Raw genomic sequence first — 25,000 nt, forward strand, 5'->3', positions numbered from 1 at the left:
TCACAAAATAGTTCATTCCAATCCAAAATATTGCATTAAATACAAGACAATTTAAGAATGATTACGAGTGATAATGAATTGTGAGAAGCACATTCCATAAATAGGTTAATATGTTCACATTATTCGTCTTTCTACCACTGCTTATCCATTCAACTGAGCTTTAAGCTAAAATGCCAAGTTACAACTCTTGCCATCGCTATAATTTATTCACTTTCAACTATATTATCAGAATTAAAGCAGCAAAATTCTGAAATGTTTGGATGATGGTTAAGACACGTTAATTTATCATTTAGATCACAATGGCAATATTATCACCAAAAATTCATCTGCCTAATTCTCCAAACCACGCATACAGTAAAGCAACACTGTATACAAAGTTCTCAAATTTAACCTTAATAATCATGATTGTTACTACCATCAACTGTTTATTACTGAGGAGAATAATTTAAAAAGAGATACTTTTAAAAAAACTGCACATTTAAACAAATGCTCCAAAGCTGCATATCTTATTTTGCTCAAAATATAAGAAAATCCTTGACTTGTTCTAAGAATAGCAGAGGATTCTGTGTGCATAATAGCCAACATCATCGCTTGGCCAAAATCACTGGTATAAATTAACTTAAAGTATCGGCCTAGAATATGTGCTTCTGCATTAGGGTTTGACCTCACAATCGTCTAATGTCAAGGGTGCTTTCAATGAGCCAAGTTGGCATTTAAAAATATTAGGAAATTGAGACCCCTGGTAATAGCCTCCATAGAATTACTTTGAAACTGCTCAAACATTATACGTTCATAAACACAGTGTTTCTCATTTTTCAAAAAAAAAACTAAAATTCTTTTCCACTCCAATGCATGTTCGATTCCTATAGTTTGGAATTTAATTAGAAATCTGAGGGAACTTTACAAAGCTTTTCAAAAAGTCTAAACTACATTATAAAGAATGTTAATTTCTATCCTAAAAAAAGCCAAGGATATTTATCAGGCGAGATCTTGTCATATCCATGCTGGCTGTTTAATTTATTGCTAAAACTATTGCAAATAGGAGTACTGGCCTGCTCGTGTGTGTGCTAATGCTTCTATACACTGTCAATTTCCTATCTATTCAGCAGTGTCTTAAACTGTATGCCAATGACGTTTCATTTGGTTGTTCACATTCTTTATTAACTCTTATTCCAAGGTTATTTGATACTTTATATATGTTTTCCATTACTGAAGATTTCAAATGTATTCCCAAAATTGCCCTTGTACTCAAGAAAATTCTGTTTTCCATGTTTCATGTTAATCTACCTAATTTATATAAAACCTAACTCTAAGGCACTATCTAATCAAAAATTCTCCACAAACTCTATCCATTTTAGAGTGACTATAATTAGAAATCATGAATAACCAAAAAAACTGCTTATACTTTAGGTGGACCACTTCTCTTTGCTGGGCTCTACATCAATGATTAAAAGGTAAGCAAGAGCCAAACCAATACTCATCATTTCTGAGATAGTGGGAACTGCCGATGCTGGAAAATCTGAGATAACAAGGCGTAGAGCTGAATGAACACCGCAGGCCAAGCAGCATCAGAGGAGCAGGAAAGCTGACGTTTCGGATCTGGACCCTATTTCTGAAGACAGGTCCAGACCCAAAATGTCAGCTTTCCTGCTCCTCTGATGCCGCTTGGCCTCCTGTGTTCATCCAGCTCTACACCTTGTTATCTCATCATTTCTGTTCATCTCACAAAAATACTGAGGGTCCCTAGAAGGTTCTCAGCAGGGCACTCCAAAAGACAAATCCACTAATTTATCTCAGACTGTCAGAATATTAATTAAAGCAGGACTGAAAGCATTCTCAACATTAATGCTAACAAAGATGATGTTGGTATTATTTAGAAATTTTCAGCTTAATGTCGCTTTCATCACACAAACTGGATATACATCATTTCAATAAGTGATAAGATATCCGCACACCTTCAATTTTAACCTCTTATGCATCCCAAATTGCATCTCACCTGATTGCAGCTGTGACTTTAGCTGCTAAGAACATAAGCTTTAGGATTCCCACTAAACCTTTATGCCTCCTTCAATATACTCCATACCATGATTTTGATCATCTCCTTAATACTTATAAGATAAATTTTGCAATGTAATACATCAAAGCAGAACCTTGGAAATATTTTACCAAATTAAAGGCATTAAATACGAGTGGTTCTCATTAATTGAGTTCTGAGGAAGGGTGAGTAGACCCAAAACGTTAACTTTTATTTTTCTCCACAGATGCTGCCAGACCTGCTGAGCTTTTCCAATGACTTCCGTTTTTGTTTCTGATTTATAGCATCCGCAGTTCTTTCAGTTTTTATTATTAATTAAATGTCTCTTAATGCTTCCATTTGCTTTTTTTTGAATAAAGCAATCAAAACATGAAATGGTAAATACATTGAAAGAAAAGGCAGTGTATGTTGATGCATGGGATAAAGTCAAGCTTGTCAATTAATTCAACATTCTCATACCAGCATTTTCGCTTCCTCAACATTTGCATGCAAAGTTCAGCACCTGAGTAGGAAATTACATCAGAAAGGGTTATTCAATGGTTTTGGTCAGCAGTGCATCTGTAGGATGGCGAGAATGGGTTCTGCTATGGTTAAGTTCAGTTAGTTTACTGTCAGCCAGCACTATTAATGAACGCTGATCGTTTGGCTTATCAGAGAACATTTATTATCTATGGAACCAAATCCCAATAATCAAGTAAAATCTTTGGAGAAGAAAACAAAAGTAAAAAGCCCCCATTTCTGAAAAAGGGTCTGGACCCGAAACGTCAGCTTTCCTGCTTCTCTGATGCTGCTTGGCCTGCTGTGTTCATCCAGCTCTACACCTTGTTATTTCAGATTCTCCATCATCGGCAGTTCCTACTATCTCTCCCCATAAGTAAAATATGCCCACATTCAAATCCGAGTCATGGCAAAATTGCTCCACTTTAGCAAATGCCCAGGAAGACATAATAATAAAAAAACTGGTTGATAAAGAAAGTCAACAGGCAACTAGTCCAGCAAATGGTGGAAAACAGAACTCTCAAATGGTGAATGTAAGTGCAAGTAATACTGCTCTGTCTTTAACTTCACAAGAATAGTATCAAGACCACACCCACTCTCCAAAACGCATCCCACCCAGACTCACCCCCACTAACTTATCCCTGTAACCCTGCGTTTTCCATGGCTAATCCGCCTAACCTACACATTTCTGGACACTACAGGCAATTTAGCATGACCAATCCACCTAACCCGGACATCTTTGGACTGTGAGGAAACCCATGCATAGGGAAAATGTGCAAACTCCGTATAGACATTCGCCCAAGGCTGGAATTGAACCCGGGTCCTTGGTTCTGAGGCGCTGAACCCCGGCTGTGAGGCAGCAATGCTAACCACTGAGCTACTGTGCTGCCCAAGGTTTCACAAGTTTCTTGAAATCGCTACATTGCTTTAATTTGTTTCATCACAGAAAGTTAAATCTACTCATTTGCAACATTAAAAACCTTTTTAACAAGCTGGTATGAATTAATGACAATTGACCTAAAAAATGGATAATCATTCCTATCAGTATATTGTTATTGCAGCTTTGAAACAATTTGTAATTAAGTTTTGTTTCCAATCCTCCCACTGTACTAAAATGGCATACATTACAGTCACTAATTGCATGCTGTGACCAAGATGAACTAATGCTCCTCATCCTGCCTGCAACCTTTGATACAGTTGGTCACTGCAGTGTCTAACAATGCCCCTCCAGCACTGACCAGCTAGGATTGCACTCACCTAGTTCAAGTTATCATTATCTAGTCATAGCCAGGCCTCTATCGCCAAAGCGGCAACATTAAACTCTTAAGTCTCCTCAGGATGTATCCTTTCATCTGGCCAATTTCTCATCCACACACTCATCCACGCACCTCAGTAACATGTTGAGGTTGGTTGGCTTGCCGAGCTAGTTTGTTGTTCTGCAGACATTTCGTTACAATGCTGGGTAACATCCTCAGTGCAGCCTCCAATGGCAAACACCAACTGGCTACAAAAAGACACGACCAATACTCTCAATCCACATGGATAAGGAGAACCACCAATTCAACTGGGACAACACCAAAATCCTGGGACAAGCTAAGCAGAGACAGGCACGGGAATTCCTAGAAGCCTGGCACCCCACGAAGAAAGCCATTAATAAACACATAGAACTCGACCCCATATACACTCCACTACGAAGAAAAACCAGAAGTGAAGCAATCGACGGACTCCAGAGTTTAAAAACCAGGCGGGAAAACACACCAACGCTTCATCGGAGGCTGCACTGAGGATGTTACCCAGCATTGTAACGAAACGTCTGCAGAACAACAAACCAGCTCGGCAAGCCAACCAACCTCAACACCCACAACCCGAGCTACAAATCTACTCCAAAACCTTAGAGATCTCAGTAACATCCTACAAAAAGACGTAAACGTCCTTTGGTATGCAGACGCCAACTTAGCACCATGCTCGATCTCACCAGTATTTCTAAATTGTCAAAAACATCTAGTATTAGAAGAGTAGAACATTCCAGCAATTAAATATTGGGATGTTGAAAGTTATTGACTTTGGCCTTGCCGGAAAATTTTGTTCCCTAATAGGAACTAGGAGCACCAGGAGGCAATTCAGCCCCTCGAGCCTCCGTCACCATGAAATATGATCATGGCTGATCTTATCTCGGCTTCAACTTCACTTTCCTACCAAATCTCCAACACCTTTTAACCCAATACTAATTAAAATTCTGTCGGACTTCTCAAAACTTTTCTGCCTCCAGCATTCACCACACTCTGCGATAACAAATTCCAACGAATCATAAATCTTTGCGAGAGGTACTTTCTCCTTATGTTTTAAATATGCCACTCCTTTGCCTAACATGATGATTACTTGTTCTAGTTTGTCACCCAAAAGGAAACAACCATTCTAATTTGTCAATCCACTTTAGCATCTTATATACCTCAAATTGATCTTCTCTCATTTTTTCTAAACTCTAGTAAGAATAGGATTAACTGCTCAATCTCTCCTCATTAAACAAGCCTTTCAGAGAATTAATCAACTGAACCTTCTCTGAACTGGCTCCAATGCAAGTACATCCATCTTCGAGGGGACCAAACTGTATGCAATTCTCCAGATGTGATCTCACCAATGTCACAGGCAACTGGACCACACTTCCCTACTTTTATATCCCATTCTTTTAGCAGTAAATGCCAAAATTCTGCCCTCCTTCTTACCTGTTGTACAACATACTAACTTTCTGTAATTCAGATAAGATTCCTCTCCACCAAAGCATTTTGAAGTTTCTCTCCATTTAGATAATAAGTTTTTTTTTTAAACTCTTCTGACCAAAATGGATATTTTCACATTAGTCCACATTAAACTCTTATGTGCCAAATTTTGGCCCATCAACCTAACCTTTCCATATCCATTTGTAAAGTTCTTATTTCATCATTGAAACTTACTATCCCACCAACTTTAGTATCATCTGCAAAGGTGGCTATAGTACATTCTACCCCTGCATCCAAGTCATTAATGAAGATTGTAAATAGTTGGGGCCCGAGGATTGAGCCCTGTGGCACCCCACTACTTACACCTTGCCAACCAGAAAAAGACACATTTGTCTGGACTCTTGGCTTCCTGTTGGTTAGCCAATCTTCTAGGAGTTAATATTTAACCCCAATCCCATGTGATTTAGTTAACGTATTAACCTTTTGTGCTGTACCTTATCAAATGCCTTCTGGAAGTCCAGATATACAACATGTACAGGACCCCCATTATCTACATTGCTTGTTACATCTTTGTAGAATTATTGCAAATTAGTCAACTATAATTTACCCTTCATAAAACCATGGTGACGGTAAGTAATTGCATTTTGACTTTCCAAATGTCCCACTGCTGGTTCCCAAAAACATTATTTCCTTCTGAGAAACTGTCTGAAACTGAACCAGATTATTCCTAATTTTGTCATGACCAAAGCCATCCATTTCCACCTCCATAAGTTTTCCGGACTCAGGAGGTGAGAATAACTGCCCTTGAAATTAAGGTTACACGGGTTCAGTGATATCACAGGTCACAAGCAAACTCGAGTCAATGGGAAGCAGGGAGAACTCTCAGTGGTTGAAGTCATACATATCACAAAAGAAGATTAGATTAGATTTTATTGTTACATGTACTCAAGTACAAGATGCTGAACAAATGCAAGAGTATAACCCTTTGAACCAACACTGACATCAGAGCCGCCAACGATGCAGATGCTACCACCACCACATGGAGGCCATCACTAGGCCCACCAACGAAGTTGGCACGCTCCAGCACCATCTCTCGCCACTGGGCCCACACTTGCTGCCATCGCTGATGCCGCCGGTTCTTCCACAGCGGAGCTCTCCAAGGGCAAAAGGTAAAAGAGAACCATAGAGACAAGTACAAAGAAAAGAAAAAATAGCAATAGATGGAAGAAAGAAGCGGACAAGCAGCAGTCCAAAAGCTGCTATTTTGCCATTGTCATCTTGGATTACACTCTTGACTTGAGTTGTGTTTTATACATGGTGGACCCAGTTGTAGTTTTTGGCGTTTGAGTCATCGCAGCTCCAGAACCTCTCTGCAAGAGTTCCCCAGGGTAGTGTTCTCGGCCCAATCATCTTCAGTTGCATCATCAATGACCTTCCCTCTTTCATAAGGTCAGAAATGGGGACATTCACTGATGCTTACTCAATGATCATGCCTTTGTATGTAGTCTCCTGTGTTATAAACTGCAAAGATAGCTATGCTAGGCTCTTGAGCGTTTTTTAACTTTAAATAACTCTACTGTTGATGGCTGTAACTTCAGCACCTGAGTCCAAAATTCTGAAATCCCCTTCCTAAACCATCTCACATCACAATTCTCTTTCTTCCTTTAAAAAGCTTCTTAAAATTGACTCAGTAGTTATACAGGTTTGTGGAAGGCCAATAACAATGTTTGAAATGTTAAACTGACACAATGCTGAAAAATAGGTTAACAACGTGTTAGATTATGCTCAAAAATAGTGCTCACAGGGTGAGGGACTATGGAGGATATATGCATAGGGACAGCATGGGCATTCTTAGAGGTCATGGGCTGACACTGAGGTGGGTTCAGAGTGAGCAAGGACCTAGCTTCCTAAACAAAAAAAAACAGAAAACAAGGTATTTCTTCTAATTAAATAAAAATATTTTAAGATGAATTAGCTACTCAATCAACCCTAACCACCCCTTCATTTTTAAAAGAAATATTAATTAAGATTAGTCCTCAGATTATACTGTTCAGAACATATACTTTCTGTGATCAGGTCCTCACAAATCCCTTCCTTGCATCTCGAGCAAAATAAAAGTATCACTTCATTTACTTTCAGTGTTATCACTCTCCAACAGAACATACAGATGTAGTTTACACATTTGCCTAGCAAGAAAACCATGCCTGACTTGAAAGCAAGAAGGAACAGAATGAAGACAAGTCACCATTACTTTTAAGTACAGCCTTGGATTACATGGAAATGAGATATGAAAATAACATTAATGGTCAAGTAAGATATGAAGATCTTACTCTTGCAAGTAGCAAATGTTCACCTGACTTTGACAGTGAGAATTGCATCTCCTTTGTTCATCTAGACACAAAGTTTTCCTTATCTAAACCATGTTTCTGTTTTGTCACTTCCAATTTCTATGTTGCCATCAAGTCTACTTCAACATAAACTGATTTCTTGAACTTTTACTTAGCCTGAAGATAATCTATAAATCCAACATTTTATTTTGCAAAGACCAGGGGCTGAATCTTCCTCTGAGCTTGGAAGAATTCGATCTATGCAACTTTACAGCTTGCAAACGATACACAGAACCCACATATGACTTCATATGCAATTCTTATCTCTTCATACCAGGATTGGCTTCACAGTGCAGTTTACAAACCACAAACCATGAGTACAGGGCTGTGGAGGGAGACCAATTAAAAAGCACACCTTGGTTCTCCAACAGAGAAGCCTGGCTCCTAACAACGTAGTCATCACTTCCTTCACCTTCATTTCAGAATGTCCATAACTCCCTTAAAGACTTGTATGCATCTCCACAGCTACTTACTCTAAGTATTCTTTGCCCTAAGTATTCTGACTCTAAGCAATGTTAAATACAATCCTTGGGAAGAAATGGACCTCTGACCATCTTATAAAAGCCTTCTTATCACTGATACTGAGGCAGAAAAAAATGCATTCTGCCATGTACAAAGTTTTACAGTACAAAAAGAGGCCCTTCAGTCCATCATGTGCATGCCAGTCATGAAGCATGTATCTTCTCTTGTCCCATGTTCCATAGCCCACAGCCATGTATATCTGGAGATTCAAGTGATCTGCTAAAATACAACTTAAACATTGCGATGATAACAGAGAGTATCAACCTTTTAGGTAGCGAGTTCCAGATACCTATCAATCTCTGGGTAAAAAAAAAAAAATTCCTCAAATCTCCTCTAAACTTCCTGCCTTTTATCTTAAATCTATGACCATGGTTACTTATCTCTGTATTAGGGGAAACATTTTTTCCAATGTACACCCCATACAATTTTGTACAGTTTAATCAGGGTCCCCCCGACCCCACGCCCAATGCCCAACCTCCTCTGTTCTAAAAAATAATCCCAGCCTATCTAGTCACTCTCTTCATAACTGAAACCTATTGTATCATTTCAGAGATAGTAGGAACTGCAGATGCTGGAGAATCTGAGATAACAAGGTGTACAGCTGGATGAACACAGCAGGCCAAGCAGCATCAGAGGAGCAAGAAAGTTGATGTTTCGGGCCTAGACGCTTCTTCAGAGATTTCTGACGAAGGGTCTAGGCCCGAAACGTCAGCTTTCCTGCTCCTCTGATGCTGTTTGGCCTGCTGTGTTCGTCCAGCTCTACACCTTGTTATCTCCTATTCTATCATTTATCATCTTCAAGACTTAGCTGACCATTTAACATTCTGTGATGGCTTGTGCCTTTAAGAGTCACGTGCTTTGAACAAGGTCCTGTCCTTCACTCCTTAATATTTAACCAGCCAGGGAGCGGGACCTGCCCCATGAAAGAGTTGGGGTAGCCATACAGACGAGTGGCGAGATGAAGGAAGAGACAGCGACTTCAACAGCTGCCATCTGTCTTTCTGCAAATCCCATTTCCAACCAGTTTAACCAACCGTGCCCTAGTTTTGAGCCACCATTTTGTCCCCTTCCCCTGAAAAAAATCCCTGTAATAATGCTACAATCCTGTTAGCCTGTGTCAACAAACCAGAATAGCACACCAATGACCCAATCTGTTGTTACAGCTTCCTGAAATTGTCATCAACTCAGTTAAACGGGACAAGTGCTAAAACCTATATAAGGTCAGTGGAACTCGGTGAAGCATGGATAACAGCAAAAGCGGTGAAAACAGTAGACCGTTCTCTTCAAAGGAAAAACATCTGATCAGGCACCTGGATGGGTATATGAACAGAAAGGGTTTAGAGGGATATGTACCAAATGCTGGCATAAGGGACTAGCTAGATTGGGATAACTGGTCGGCGCGAATGAGTTGGACTGAAGGGTCTGTTTTTGTGCTGTATGTTTCCACAATTACAATTTCAAAGCAGAGTGCTCATCAACCATTGTAGGAAAGCATATTTATTTCAAAATTAAAGCTAGGTTTTTAGATAAAAATCACCCAGAGAAAATTAAATGATATGTCAGCACAAGCTAACAGGACAATTTGAACATTTTATCATTCTACCAGAGGAAGTGGTAAAGGTGGATACAATTACAACATTTAAAAGACATTTGGACAGGTACGTGAATAGGAATGGTTTAAGAGGGACATGTGCCAAATGCAGGCAAATGGAACCAGTTTAAGAAACCTGGTCGTCATGGGTCAACCTACCTTTAAAGGATAGATCGCTGGGATGAATTACTGTGTTGAAAATACATCTGCATTACGGCAAAGCACCTAATGATGTTTAGTGGCATGGAAATATTTTACACTTAGCTTTCCGGATGTTCTGGACTTCTTGGCAGGGTTTCTACTTTCTTCATGAATTGTCAAACCTGATATACTTATAAAGCGCTTCCAAAACCCTGCATGACGGGATGAAAATGGCATAGGTGTACACACTGCATGCAAGGAATTCTTGACCACCCCCCTAAAAAAGGCCAATGGAAAATGGCAGAGAGTCAGGAATTTGGAGTAAAATCAAATCTCCTCTCAAGAAAAAAGTGCAGACAATCACGCACCAAAATTATTTCCAAATCCTGACAAAAATGTGGCCCCAAGAGCAAAAGTAGACATCTTTTCCATTCTAAGAACCAAGTGTACTTTTTTATACCAGTTATTTTAATATACATCTCATCTTCATTACTCAGAGAAGGGGGGCACAGATTCCCCCAGCTAACACACAAAAAACATGCATACCATTCCTATGGAACTCTTGTATCTACCATGAAGGTCCGGGTGTTCATTTTGGACAAGTCTGGCGCTGACTTCAACTACATGGATCCGCAAATAGCGAATCAGCACATAAAGCGGAAGTATATGCACAGACTCACAGCAGCCTTGCAAAATAATAATCAGGTAACAAAATATTTGTCGAGTCTTCTGGGGGTTTAAGTGCTTCCTTACAGAATATAGTTAATTTTAATACAAAAGCAAGAAAACACTGTAACAATCAGGTTTGCCATCACATGGACAGAGCCAACCCTTCCAGGTATAACTGAGGAAGGGTCACCAGAACCAAAACGTTAACTCTGTTTTTTCCTTCACAGATGCTGCCAGACCTGCTGAGTTTTTCCAGCAACTTTGTTTTTGTTTTTTTTAATCTTCCAGGTATACAACCTTTCACCAGAACTGAGAAAAGATGGAAATTTCATCTTTTGTGGAAGTGAAAAGGACAGTGTGGGGAAAAAAAACACAAAAAGAAAACTCTGCGATAGAACAGAGGATAGGAGAAATTAAATAACAAAGATTTACAAGTACAAAGCTAACAAAATTGTATTTGGACAAGAAACAGAGGAAAAAAAACTTCTAGGAGAGGTGTGAATAGCAGGATGCCTTCCCAATGCCAATCAGCATCGGCTCTATCTCAAACACAAACAAAATTGCTGGAAAAGCTCAGCAGGTCTGACAGCTTCTGTGAAGAAAAAATCAAAGTTAACATTTCGGGTCTGAACTCAGGAAGGGTCACTGGACCCGAAACGTTGACACTTTTTCTTCACTGGTGCTGTCAGACCTGCTGAGCTTTTCCAGCAACTTTTTGTTCCTGATTTAAAGCATCTGCAGTTCTTTCGGTTTTTATTCGGGCTCTATCTCAAAGCTATCCTGGTCCCTAGTTTCATTTGCCTTGTCTATACTTCTACAAAAATGTCTTACCTACCCTTCAAATGTGAAGGACTACAAACTTGAACAACTCACATGAGTACCAATGCCACTCTGGATCCTTCTAGCCCTGTCTCACTTCGAATATCACCTCTTGCTTCACAGTACATTTCACTCCCTGCTTCTGAATAATCAGTCCTCTGCAAAGGCTTTAAGGCTTTCAATGCAATGAATGTTGAGCTTACCATAATGCTGAGCTTTACTTTCCTCCTCTGCACACCACTTTCTTTGGTCAGGATTCCTCAGTTGTACCTTTTACCGGTTTCCAATTGTCTCTCTTTAAATGGAAACCCATCATTAACGTAACTCCAGCCTTCTCAATTTCTCTGCTCCTTTGGCTCTAAGCCATCTTCCTTTGAACTTGCAATACCGCATTCTCTCAGGTCCAATCTTAACATTAAACATGTTACTTCCTCCTACCCCATGTCTATACCACCAAACAAGCCATTGTTGAGTACTGCCACTGACCTAATCATCTCTGGAGATCTTCCCTCCTCAACTTTAAAACCTAATAATCCTGCAACCCTACACAGCCTGCTTCTACCTCCTCAAATCACAGGATCATTCTGGCAGACCCATTATTTCAAAATGCTCTTGCTCACTTAATTGTTCGTTGTCCATCTCAACTCAATTTTTTCTTCTTGTCCACATCCTTCCCTTCAATGCCCTTTTGTCACGGTAACATTTTCTAGTTTTCTGTGCATGATCTTTCCACCGTAATTGACAGAACGGTCTAAACCCCCACCACCACCCCAATTATATCATCTGAAAGCTCTCCACAACTCCCTTGAAAGGAATCCGATCCAGTGCCCATTCACCACTATTTTCTTACTCCTGGCTGAACTTGTTCTCACACTGAGCAGTTTCAAGAACATTATCCTTAAATTCTACTCATTTCCTCCAAAATGATGAGTTGGGTACCCACATAGATCCTAGCATTGCTTTTCTTATGTTGGTAGATGTGCAATATTCTTTGTTCCAGTCCTACTTAGGCCCCTCCCTCACCTATTTTGCCAGTATAATTCGTACTATTTCCTGTTCTCCCCCTAAACTGAAAAATGCAATTGACTTTGGCTAAACTTTCAACCCTTCATTCACCTTCGCATTGCTCATCTCTGACTCATTCCTTCCTAAAATTCTGTCCCCATTTCAGCAGATAGGCTATCATCCACTATAAACCCAGTAACTGCCACAAGTACCTTTGACTACACTTATGCTCCCTGTTTCCTCAAGGGCTCTACTCCATTGTCCCAGATTTTTTCATTTCTGCTGCATCTTCCTTTTTCCCCAACTGATGACATCCCTAAAACATGAATGACAGGGCCTTTGAATATGGCTATTTTATGCACTCCAGTCTTACCACTTCTAGACCATGGCAGGTTCCCTTTGTCCTCACCTTTAGTCCACCAGCCTCTGTATTAAATCAATCATCTGCCATTTCTGTCACCACCAAATACATCTTTCACTTCCCTTTGGCAGTCCAAAGCAACCATTTCCTTAACATCCCTATTAAATTGTCTAGTCATCCCTTCATCTGGCACCTCTACACACAAGTGCAGGAGATACAAGATTTGCACTTTTAGTTCCCTACTTCTCATCATTCAAAATCTCAAACTTCTTGTATTCTTTCACTTACTGTATTCGCTGCTCACTTCGTGATTTCTTCTAAATTGGGGAGATCAAAGCACCTTCCTGCCTTTTGGTCTGGACTTCAAGTTACACAGAACATAGAATAGTACAGCATAGTACAGGCCTTTCGGCCCATGATGTTGTGCCGACCTATTATCCTACTCCAAGATCAAACTGACCTGCATACCCTTCATTTTACTATCATCCATGAGCCTATCCAAGAGTCGCTAAAATGTCCCTAATGTATCTGACTCTACTACCACTGCTGGCAGTGCATTCCACGCACCCACCACTCTCTGTGTAAACAGCCTACCTCTGACATCTCCCCTATACCTTCCTCCAATCACCTTAAAATTACGCCCCCTCATGATAGTCATTCCCGCCCTGGGAAAAAGTCTCTGGCTATCCACTCTATCTGTGACTCTCATCATCTTGTACATCTCTATCAAGTTGCCTCTTATCCGTCTTTGCTCCAGTGAAAAAAGCCCTAGCTCCCTCAAATCTTTCCTCATAGGACCTGCCCTCCAGTCCAGGCAGTATCCTAGAAAATCTCCTCTGCACCCTCTCTAAAGCTTCCACATCCTTCCTATAATGAGGTGACCAGAATTGAACACAATATTCCAAGTGTGGTCTAACCTAGGTTTTATAGAGCTGCAGCATAACCTCGTAGCTCTTAAACTCAATTCCCCTGCCAATGAAAGCCAACACAACATACGCCTTCTTTACAGCCCTATCAACTTAGGTGGCAACTTTGAGGGATCGATGGACGTGGACCCCAAGATCCCTCTGTTCCTGCACACTGCCAAGAATCCTGCCATTATCCCTGTATTCTGCATTCAAATTCAACCTTCTAAAATGAATCATTTCACACTTTTCCGGGTTGAATTCCATCTGCCACTTCTTCGCCCAGCTCTGCATCCTGTCAATGTCCCACTGCAACCTACAACAGCCCTCCACACTAACCACAACTCCACCGACCTTCGTGTCATCGGCAAACTTACTAACCCTTCCACTTCCTCATCTAAATCATTTATAAAGATCACAAAGAGATCAGGTCCCAGAACAGATCCCTGTGGAACACCACTGGACACCGAGCTCCAGGCTGAATACTTTCCATCTACTATCACCTTCTGTCTTCTATTGGACAGCCAATTCTGTATCCAGACAGCCAAATTTCCGTGGATCCCATGTCTCCTTACTTTCTGAATGAGCCTTCCATGGGGAACCTTATCAAATGCCTTGCTAAAATCCATATACACCACATCCACTGCTCTAGCTTCATCAATGTGTTCTGTCACATCCTCAAAGAATTCAATAAGGCTTGTGAGGCGTGACCTGCCCCACACAAAGCTATGCTGACTTTCTCTAATCAAACTACGCTTTTCCAAATAATCATAAATACTATCTCTTAGAATCCTCTCCAATAATTCACCCACCACAGAAGTAAGACAAACTGGTCTGTAATTCCCAGGTTTATCCCTATTCCCTTTCTTAAACAAGGAAATAACATTTGCCACCCTCCAATCATCTGGTACTACTCCAGTGGACAGTGAGGACACAAAGATCATCGCCAAGAGCGCAGCAATCTCTTCCCTTGCTTCCTGTAGTAACCTTGGGTATATCCAGTCAGGCCCAGAGGTTTTATCTATCCTCATGTTTTTCAAAATTTCTAGCACATCCTCCTCCCTAACATCAACAAGTTTCACAATTTTAGATGCATGAGCTCTCCTGCCATTTTATTTCTCCATCTTTTTAAATGGCTTTCTTTTCTCATTGTTTTTTAGTTCCTTAAGGTATTCTGTCATTCACACATTTTCTAAAAATAATGCTTTTCTTTACTTATCCCATTCACACTTCCCATTTTAATTCTCTATGCTGCACCCACACAAATCTATGATCTTGGTTTGCTGCAGTGTTCCAATGAAGTTCAAACTAAGCTCAAGGAACAGGGCCTTATCTTTCCACTGGGCACTCTACTACTTTTTGAACACTATGTTGAGATTAACAATTTTAATCATGATCTCAAACCCCATTTTGTTTACTTTTCTCTGTCTTTTTTTCTCATTTCTTTCTTGGTTCCTTTTAGCTTTCCCATCATTCACAAGCCTCGACACATACTTTCTTCTTCATCCAACCCATTCCCACTCCCTTTTCTACTGCGAAATCTTATATAATTTAATTTCCCGTGTCCTTCACCTTATCGCAGACCATCTCTTTTGTTCTTCTCCCACCGAACCCCTTTCCAAACTTTGCTTAAAATATCATGCATTTCTAATATTTTCCAATTCTGATGAAAGGTTACATCCTTTTAGAAGTTAACTCTATTTCTCCTTCCATAGATGATAACAGGCCTGTGAAAATTTTCTAGCATTTTCTTTTGATTGCACTTATAACCGTTAAGCAGAAACTGGCAAAAGCAGATGGCAATTCCACTCACAAATCTGCACTGGTAGTCCAGTAAATTTTGAGCAGATCAGTACTCGCCTTATCCATCTCCAAAAACAGTTGTACTAAAGTAGGGAATTGGAAGGAAGAGATTGAGAAATACAATGCCTCTATTGCACTTACTCTCTCTGCTCATCTCCCAGCTGTTGGAATATTGAAATACAGTCTACATAGCAGATTTTAAAAAACGTCTGATCATGACAGATTTCTCTAAATGCCTGCCATTTTTACTCACCTAAATACATTGGAAAAGCAGCATTCCGATAAGTCACACCATTATTACCTTTATGAAAAAATACACTGAATAAACTGCTGACATTTTGTACTTTCAATGCCTAATTAAACCATTCATTCACACACATCTGCACAACAGTTTCAGTAAAGCTCAAGAGTTCTTCTACAATTCAACCAATTCAGGAAATTTATGTTGAACTTTCCCATAATATGAAAAGCATCCTACAAACATCCATGTACTACTGAATTAATTGGAATTCAGTTGTGATATTACAAAATGTCAGCTTGTTCAAAATAATTACTTGCAAATCTCACTTCTAGTTCTTTCCACATTTCATAAATTGCTAATCAAGCAATCTCTGCATTGCAAGAGCAGTATGCTGTCAATCAGAGGCTTTTACAGAATATGGAACACTTATGAAGATGGTTTGTGATTATGTAAAATTAGAAGCTGCATGCGGCATTTTAAAAGGAATTATATAATTTACAACATGCACAAATGGAAAGAAATAAAACAAAGTATAGCTGCAAAAGGTGCTAATCATTTTCTACTAAAAGGAGTCAATACATTTAAACCATCTGTGCTTGCTTTGCAACATTAAAGGGAGAGGTATTCCTTTTAGGATCGATGTTGGAAACATATTCCAGAAAACTGTCATGGTGAGTTCTTGTACTTAAAGCTTCCATTATAATTTTCATATTGAAAAGTATATTGAATATTATTTGCACAATATTCAGAATCCTCAAATCACTTTTATGCAAAAATCATTACAAAAGTAATGGCAATTATTGTCACGTTTATATTTTTTTCTGCTTACAAGTAGACAATTGCCAGTCTTTTATTTAATAAAATTTCTTATGTTTTCATGTTGTCTTAGCTTTGTGCAGTTCAATGAATTGCTTGGTTGCAGCTAAAGCAGCAGACGTGAAGCACAATATAATCAACCTAAAGAAAGAAGGTCTGCAAAAAATATCAATTTTGCAGCCCATTCAGTTGATTTTGTTCTTAAGTTGTTCGCATTGTATCAAAATTGTTCTTATTTAAAATTATGCTGCAAGACTATATTACACTGTTTTCAGAAGTCTGAGTCTGTGAATTAGTATATTGTACATAGTTCAATAACTGATGTTTCTTCTTGTAGGCATATGGTTACTAAAGGAACTAAAATTACAGTTGTTAGATATTAGATAAATTTTGTTAATTTATTATGGTTTTTAAACTAAGTATTGCAGAATCAATTAATTTCAAGGACTTGGAACCTATTTCGTTTCAATGTTTTAAAACAAAAAACATTTTTCTGTTACAGATTGTTTACATAAATGTATTTTTAATCTTAATTAATTCCATTACCTTTCAGTTATTCAAAAACTAATTTTCTGAGATTTTACTTCTACTTAAGTTTTGAAGCAGACAGTCTTCCTTGAAGTTGTTCAGAGAATAACACATACAGATATAGAAAACATTTGAACAAATAAAAAAAACACACAAATAAATAATGTAGTAAGTCATAAGTATCATTTATTGCAAACATTAGGTCAGGGAATGGTGAAAGCATGAAACTCAAAGCTAGGAATTTAAAAAGTTCTTACATTCTGCCTTAATGGCAGCACAGTTAATTGGAACAAATGGCTTCCTTGCTGCCTGTTTCAGCCGCAGAATATCTCTGCAGACATGCCTGGCAAGTTTTGTAAGACGAGTTGTCTGCAGGAAGAAAGACTGACGGGTTTTCAAAGTAGATTTTGGACTATCGATGTGTATTGATACACCATGCCCAGGTTGACCATGATGAAAGACACTTCTTATGTGGGAGTCCTTTATAAAATAGAGAAAAAGAACACCTAATTAGTCACTAAATGCTTTGCATAGTGCAAAATAAGTACTGCAGAAACAGTAGGGCTGCATTTGTAAGTAACATTCATGAAGTCAAATCCTCGGAATCCTTAAATCAAACCTCAATGTACATAAGATTATAAAGTGCACGCCAAACAAATAAACTTTAGGAGGCAGTAGACACTGAACACCCATAATATTACCATGCAAAATAACCTGCTGTCAAACCTCTTTATATTTTAGTGTTCTATTTTAATTTGCTCCAGATCTAAGCCTGATTAATGTTGCTAGCGCACACTTCAACGGTCCATGGGACAAACCTGAAACACAACTATATTCAAACTACTGATAATAGCAATTTCCTGGAAGCCTAAAATTTCACAGTAGCATCTGCAACATCACCAATCTATCTGAAATGTTTATAACAATGTGAGTTGGCACTCAGTTTGACTTTAACTTTGCTTGAAGTTGGTTTCCCAGTACTTTTAATAAAACCTTGAGAAGATTATGCCATAATGGATTTTTGTACTATCTTACAAGTCACATAAAATGTGCCTGTGATAAAAAGATTTTCTGTGATAAAAGATATACTTTCACAATTAAGAAGGAAACAATAAAAAAATTATGAATTGATCTAATAGATCACAATGTTAAAATGGGTTTAGGTAACCAAGTTGAAGAGCCCAATTAGGTTAGTTTGAAATCTTATTTATTTAAATCAGGTCACACTATTATCAGAAAGAACAGTAAGGAAAGGAATTTATTGCACAAAAATGAATAATTCCCACTGCCAGAACTTAACAACAGGAACTACTTCTGGTACAAGGAAAACCAAACTAAGATAGTCCATTAATCATATTTAAACTCTGAAGTCTTAGCAGCTAATCACAAGTAAACACAAGTTCAAATCTTCTGCTTTCTGTTACCGAAACATCATCTGTGGGTGACATTTTTTCTGCCTCTGCTCGAGTAGGCATCTTCAAACCACCGTACTTCTTCCAGTACGTCCAGCATGAAGCACAAAGTCTACACTGCATATTTGGAGGCCCCCAGGAATACCACTGTTGGGACTGTGTGGCTGGAAAGAAGTGAAAAATACAAAGCAAAAGTTGCTGATTCCTATTAGGAGAAGCTTTAGATATTTTAAACTAGAAAACTATTTGCCTCTATTAACTTTAAAGCTGTGGAATGAGAAATGCAATAACCAATATCGTTCAACAATAAAATTCAAATCAGTTGACATTTCTCTAATTTTGCCATTATTCCATTCTAATACAATTTATTTAACTATTTCCTTCGAATTGCATGAAGCTTAAAACCAGAAAAAGATATAGTCACTTTTAACATGATATGGTTTCAGAATAATACATTTCTCTAACATCCAAAATACTGAAATCAGAGCTATATTTTAAGCTTATAAAGTTCCTTTTTGTTGACAAAATCCAATGAAGGCAGGTAACATACAGAGTGTTCTTAATCGTCTTAATTTATTACATTTAATCACAATGCTTTTCAAATTTGGCTTCCCCTAGATATTTGTCATCATCCTCCACAAAGACATTCAAGCTGTTATCGTCACCAGGACGACCACCAAAACCTGACCTCAGTGAAAAGTGAGATCAAACGCAGCTCTGTCATTACACTAGCATTATTCTCCATTTCCTTGCTGCAATACTTCACCTCATCTCCAGCAAATTATCCTCAGGTGTGAAGATAACCTACAGAACCAAATTGTTCAACCTATACTGACTTTAATTCAAAACCAATTCCAACTTCAGTCAGAGTATCAGTATGCTAACTGTCGTCATATGTATGCACAGCATAGACTCATTACAACAAACACCAACTTTTCTCAAAAGGACAAATATAAAATCACTAGATCAAAGCACTGGCATCTCCTGAATATGTCATTGTTCAAGCAAAACATTTAAATGTAGAGTTCAGCACTCATTCCATTTAGGGACTCATGCTTGTTGGTCAAATCATCAAATTGTTCATTCACCTAGCACCAAGATATCACAATAATCAAAGTTCAAGAGGAACCAGGGCTACATACCATTGACCTTAAACGGGGTTGGCATGTTTTATTGTGGGATCTGGTTGAAGAAGATCTTTGTCTTCTGAGTGTTTAATGAAAGTTCTAGTTTCTCATGCACTGTGTTGAAGGGGTCAACAATGACCTGAAGCTCAATTTGAGTTTGTACGCATCAACAATGGAGGCGGCTGTCTCTTTATTCAATAATGTTTACTCAGATTTCAGAGTTTCTGCCATTGACTGGCTGAGCCAATTTGAATGAGGGCATAATGAGTGGAATCCAGAATGAAGGTTTCGTTTACCTTTTATTCCTTTCTAGACCACATTCTGCTTATCATTAAGCCTCTTTATGTTCATGTTATGACTTGCTTTCCTATCTATCTTGGTATCATCAGTAGATTTAGTAGCCATACCTTCTGTTTTTTCATTCAAACCAAGTTATATCTGCGAGCCCAAAATAATGTTTCAATTTGAGGTTCCAAAATCTCCCATACAATGCAGAAGGTGGTCCTGTTCCCCATTTTATAATCACCCATCATGTGAGTCTATGTTTGCATTTCCACACAATTCAGTTCTTTAGTCCCCAAACTGCTACCATCCATAACAGACATCACAATGCCAATGTTGTTATCTCTCCAGAGAATGTCATGAAGGAGTAGAATTTTTGCAACCCTAACGGTATGAAAAAGGTTGCATTATGATTGCACTCAAAGCTTTAAAGAAGCAGTGTACAACCTTTGACCCAGAAGCAACAACATTTGGAAAATGTGTAACTTGATTAAAATATTTGTGGAACCTGTAAGTAGTTTTAGGAACATTTGAAAAGGACTTGTTACTGTTTGCATCAATTGTAAAGAGGCCAATTATATTTCCTTGAACAACAATTCGAATCGGCATATTCAAAACGGTGATCTTTGACCTGGAAGTGGTAATGCTAAGGAGGAACTTGACATTCAGAAGTCAGTGGGCAAATACAAAGGAGAGATGCAACAGGGAACAACAAAGAAGACACATTTACAAGGAGCTGTGTGCATAATACAGATAAATTGGAGAGAAAGCATGACAAAGTGTTAGAGCAGGAATTGAGAGTTGGGTAATTTTACTGTGACTTTTCAGTTTTGTCAGAGCTGATTAAACTGATTAAAGGGTGTTATTAAAGGGATTACAGTCTCTAAGGCAACTGCGCCATCAAGATGGTCAAGCATCTAGCTAGGAAGGTTCTGTAAGAGTGTGCCAATCAGGCGACAGAGTGTTTGGAAACTTCAAATAGACCGTGGTTGCTAGTAATTACAGCTTGAGAGCCAAATAGATTGAGTAGGAAAGACAGATCCAAATTACCGGAGAAGGCAACTTTGGAAAAAATTATGCCACATGTCTACAGGGAATGTCACAGTTTTTGTCAATTTGTAAGACATGTGTTTGTTATATCAACTACTTAAAGTGAAACTTTGGTTAAAAGACATCATTGATGTTTTGATTCAGGTTTAGTTTGCTTTGGTTTAAATATGTATTCAAGTAAAAATTACAAATCTTGTTGCTAATTTCTTTATCTGGGATAATCTGGTAAATAAGATAAATTTAACTTATGGTTCCCCCATGGGGATCATAACAGTGTGATTTTTGCTTATATTGTGAAAGCTGAATAAGAGAAAAGGGTTGGAGGGAAAACACAGCAGGATTTTACTAAATATCTGAATTAATGATTTCAATTAATCTCCAGGCAGCCAGATATATTTTAAATTTAGAAAGTTTACTTCTGGTTGTAGCACCATGTTTCTTCTTGTCTTATACTTAAATAGTTTAGTTTTAATAGTACTCACTGTAACAACTCTCACAGGGCCGGCCTGTGCTTGAGTTCTGGGCTTGATAAAGTACTCCTCCAACTGGACCATTCACCACAGCAGGCTTACCATTAACATCTGATATCTGATTAGGATTAGGTTTATTGCTACATTGAAGAAAAAGTAAAAACATGTTCAATTATTATAGGAAAACAGTATGACAAAAATTGGTCTTTAAAAATTACAAGAACAAAAATAGCCAATAAAATACATTTTTGGAGGTGCATGCAGCAACCGTCTGAAATATGCTCAGCATTAAATTCCTGCAAAACGTCACATCTTTACAAGTCATATCAAAATAGTAAATATTAAACTTCAAGGTATTTAATACTTCTGCAGCTCTGAGGCTCATATTTAGCTCGAGTGACCATTAGGTATGTGCTCAGCCTAACTCTCAGATGAACCACTCATAGGTACAAACAGAACAAATTTGTGTTGTCTTCTGCACTGACTTGGCACTCATCCTGCATCAGAAGATATTTTCGAATGGGTGGTGCAAGCTATGGAAAAGTCTTCACATTTTTACCAAGCAATAGTGCAGAAACGTAAACAGAAAATGCTTGAAATACTCAACAGATCTGGCAGCATCTGCGGTGAGAAAGACAAATTTAATATTTCAGGTTGACGAACCTTGAATATCAACTGTCTGTGTACAGATGTTACCCGATTGGTTGACTACTGCCAACATTTCCTGCTTTTATTTCAGATCTCCAGCACACATAGTATTTTGCTTTTGCATTATAGTGACGAGTCAGTTTGGCAAAAGTATTGTTGATGGAAAATTAAACAGTGCAAATCCTAAATTACACACAATGATTTTCTAAACTCAAAAGTGGACTACAACAGGCTGGATCAAATGCAGCCTTTCACGGAGGGAACTGTGTCAGTCTTTCAGCAGCAGGAGAATTTTTCTCGATACGTCAGAGGACAGAAGGGCTGATGCCAACAGCAGGATGTCAATTAGGATCATGAATGATTTAACCAATATGCATTATCCCAACATCAATGCAATTTAGTGGTGCCTCAGGGATTTAAGAGGCCACATGGCTTTCTCGCATCTTTGGGGGAGCCGGAGTTGGAAAATGGAGAGGATTTTTGCTGCTCTAATCCTTATCTATACATATGTCACATCCTGTCTGACTGCTTAACCTCTACTTATGAAACTCTGCTACTTGCAACATTACAAACCTTAATTCTCAATCATTCACCCCAGACTTTGCTAACTTATCTAAGCAAATGGTTCGCCATACTTCCAATTAAGTATCTGAAGTTCGTGTTTAAATCCCATTGTGACACTGTCCTCTTATTACCTGTGTCTGAAACTGTTTACACCCTGCACCTCCACTTCGACCCTCCATCCTTACAATCCTCTCACTCACCAGAAGTACACAGAAACAATTACATATTCCCACAACTCTGACTACTGTTGACAGCCTTAACTTCAGCCATTTAGGTTTTACATTTTGTTAGTCCTTCCCTAAATCTCTCCACCTACCTTTCGTCCTTCACGACCTTCCTCGAAATATACTTCTTTAGCCAAGCTTTTGGTTCATCCTTCCTAATCTCTTTTTCCTTCCATATTTGTCTGTTTAAGGCTTTGTGAATCATCTTGCTATTATAGTACTGTAGCAAACTGATATAAAAACTACACTACAGTGATTCAAGTCTTATTTGTAACTATCACTTAAGAAAATAAACTAATAGGGCTGATTTATTCCGATTAATCAAAACTGGGATTCCCGCAGTTAAAAATTCCATCAAGTTCAAAACATGAATTTGAATTTGCTGTGGCGAATTTGAATTTGCTGTGGCGAATATTCATGGCCACCTGTCTCGTTACAACACTTTTTTAGATTGCAGTATTCCCTTGTATGTGCCTAAAGTGATCCCAACATGTAGTTTTCAAAAGCCGAGAATATGCCAGAAGATCAGTGTCCTAGGTTTGCAGAGAACGGAGCTGGATTGGGAAAATACATTAAAAAGCGCGACTATACATAGGCAATGGACAATCTTTAAAAAACTATTACATGGCTTACAGCAACTATACATTGCTGCAGGGTGCAATTATTGAAAACAAGGTAGTCAACTGTGGCCAATAAAGGAAGTTTGCACTGTAGATAATAAAAAGAAAAGCTTTATAAAGTGGCCATAAGTATTAATAAATCCGAATATCGAGAAGTTTTTAAGAATACTGAAGAGGAGAATCAAGAAATCAATAATGAAAGAAAGAATGCAAACAAGCAAAAAAAAAAAAAAAAAAAATGGACTGTAAAAGTTTTTACAGATATGTACAAAGGAAAGATTGGGCTATGGTGAATGTTGGTCCATTAAAAGAAGAGTCAGGAGAATTTATAATGGGGAATAGATAAATGGTGGCAAAGCTAAATGATTGCTTTGCGCCTGTTTTTACAGCAGAAGTTACAAGAAAGCTCCCAAAATCAGAAATCAAAGTGACTAGGGTAATTAGATAGTAATGAGGATTTGAAGGAAGTAAGTGTTAGTGCACTGGAGAAAATAATGGTGCTGAAAGTTGATAGGACCACGGGACCTGATAGTCAGCTTCCAAGAGAGGAGGTGGCGGCTTTGGAGAAAGTCAATGCATTGCTGATCATCTTCCAAAATTCCAGATTCTAGAATGATTCCTGTAGATTGGAAACTTGCAAATATTACCTTACTATTTAAGAAAAGAACAAGGGTAAAAGAGGGATCTACAGACCCATCTTCTTTACATCAACAGTAGGGAAAATGTAGGAATCAATCATAAAGGAAGTGACAAATGATACTTGGATAAAAACAATCTGATCAGGCATTGATAGTATAGACTTGCAAATGGAAAATCATGTTTGACGAAATTTTTGGACTTTTTTGAGGATGTTACTAACAAAATTGATAAAAGCGAGTTGATTGATGTTGTATAGTTAAGATTTTCAGAAGATTTTAAATAAGTTCTCCCACAGGAGGATGGTTAACAAAATTTAAGCACATGGTACAGGAGGTAATATACTGGCATGGATTAAAGATTGATCTATCAGAAGGAAAACAAAGAGTAGGAATAAATGGATCATTTTCACTTTGGCAGACTGTGACTAGTGGGGTACTGTAAGGATCACTACTTGGGTCCCAGCTGTTCAAAATATCTACCAATAGCCTGGATAAGGGTTACTAAACTAATATCTAGAATGGGCAGGTTGTCTTATGAAGGGATGTTGGATAGGCCAGGTTTGTATTCCTGGAGTTGAAAAGCAAAAGGCAAATTAAAAGGAACATAGAAAATCCTGGGGGGTCTTGACAGGCTGGATGTAAAGAGGATGTTTCCATTTATAATAGAATCGAGAACTAGGGTTCACTATTTGAAAATCAGAAGTTGCTCATTTAAAACCATGCGAGAGAGAAAATTTAATTACTGTTAAATGTTATGACTTTTCATAGATTGCTGCCTATGGCATTAATTGCACAACAAACTAAAACAGGGATTCATCACAAGGTGGTGATGGGGTGGGGAATGATGACTAACAATGGATTTGGGGTGGCATTCTGAGATGGAGAACAGGACACTCCTGATGCAAAGGGAGTTGGTACATTTTTATT

At 38.4% G+C, this 25,000-nt stretch overlaps 1 protein-coding gene and 1 long non-coding RNA gene across 2 annotated transcripts in view; both read right to left on the bottom strand.

The window, feature by feature from the left end:
* Nucleotides 1-25,000, bottom strand: part of LOC125484071 (metastasis-associated protein MTA3-like) — a 142,541-nt gene that overhangs the window by 91,446 nt on the left and 26,095 nt on the right. The window lies entirely within an intron of this gene.
* LOC125484004 lies at nt 17,200-21,536 on the bottom strand. The gene is made up of 3 exons (XR_007262865.1): nt 21,392-21,536; nt 18,463-18,614; nt 17,200-17,518 (listed from the first exon to the last, which is right to left on the bottom strand). It is a non-coding gene; the product is annotated as an uncharacterized LOC125484004 (long non-coding RNA).

The sequence above is a fragment of the Rhincodon typus genome, chromosome 9, assembly GCF_021869965.1.
Source record: "Rhincodon typus isolate 14 chromosome 9, sRhiTyp1.1, whole genome shotgun sequence".
Taxonomy (NCBI): domain Eukaryota; kingdom Metazoa; phylum Chordata; class Chondrichthyes; order Orectolobiformes; family Rhincodontidae; genus Rhincodon; species Rhincodon typus.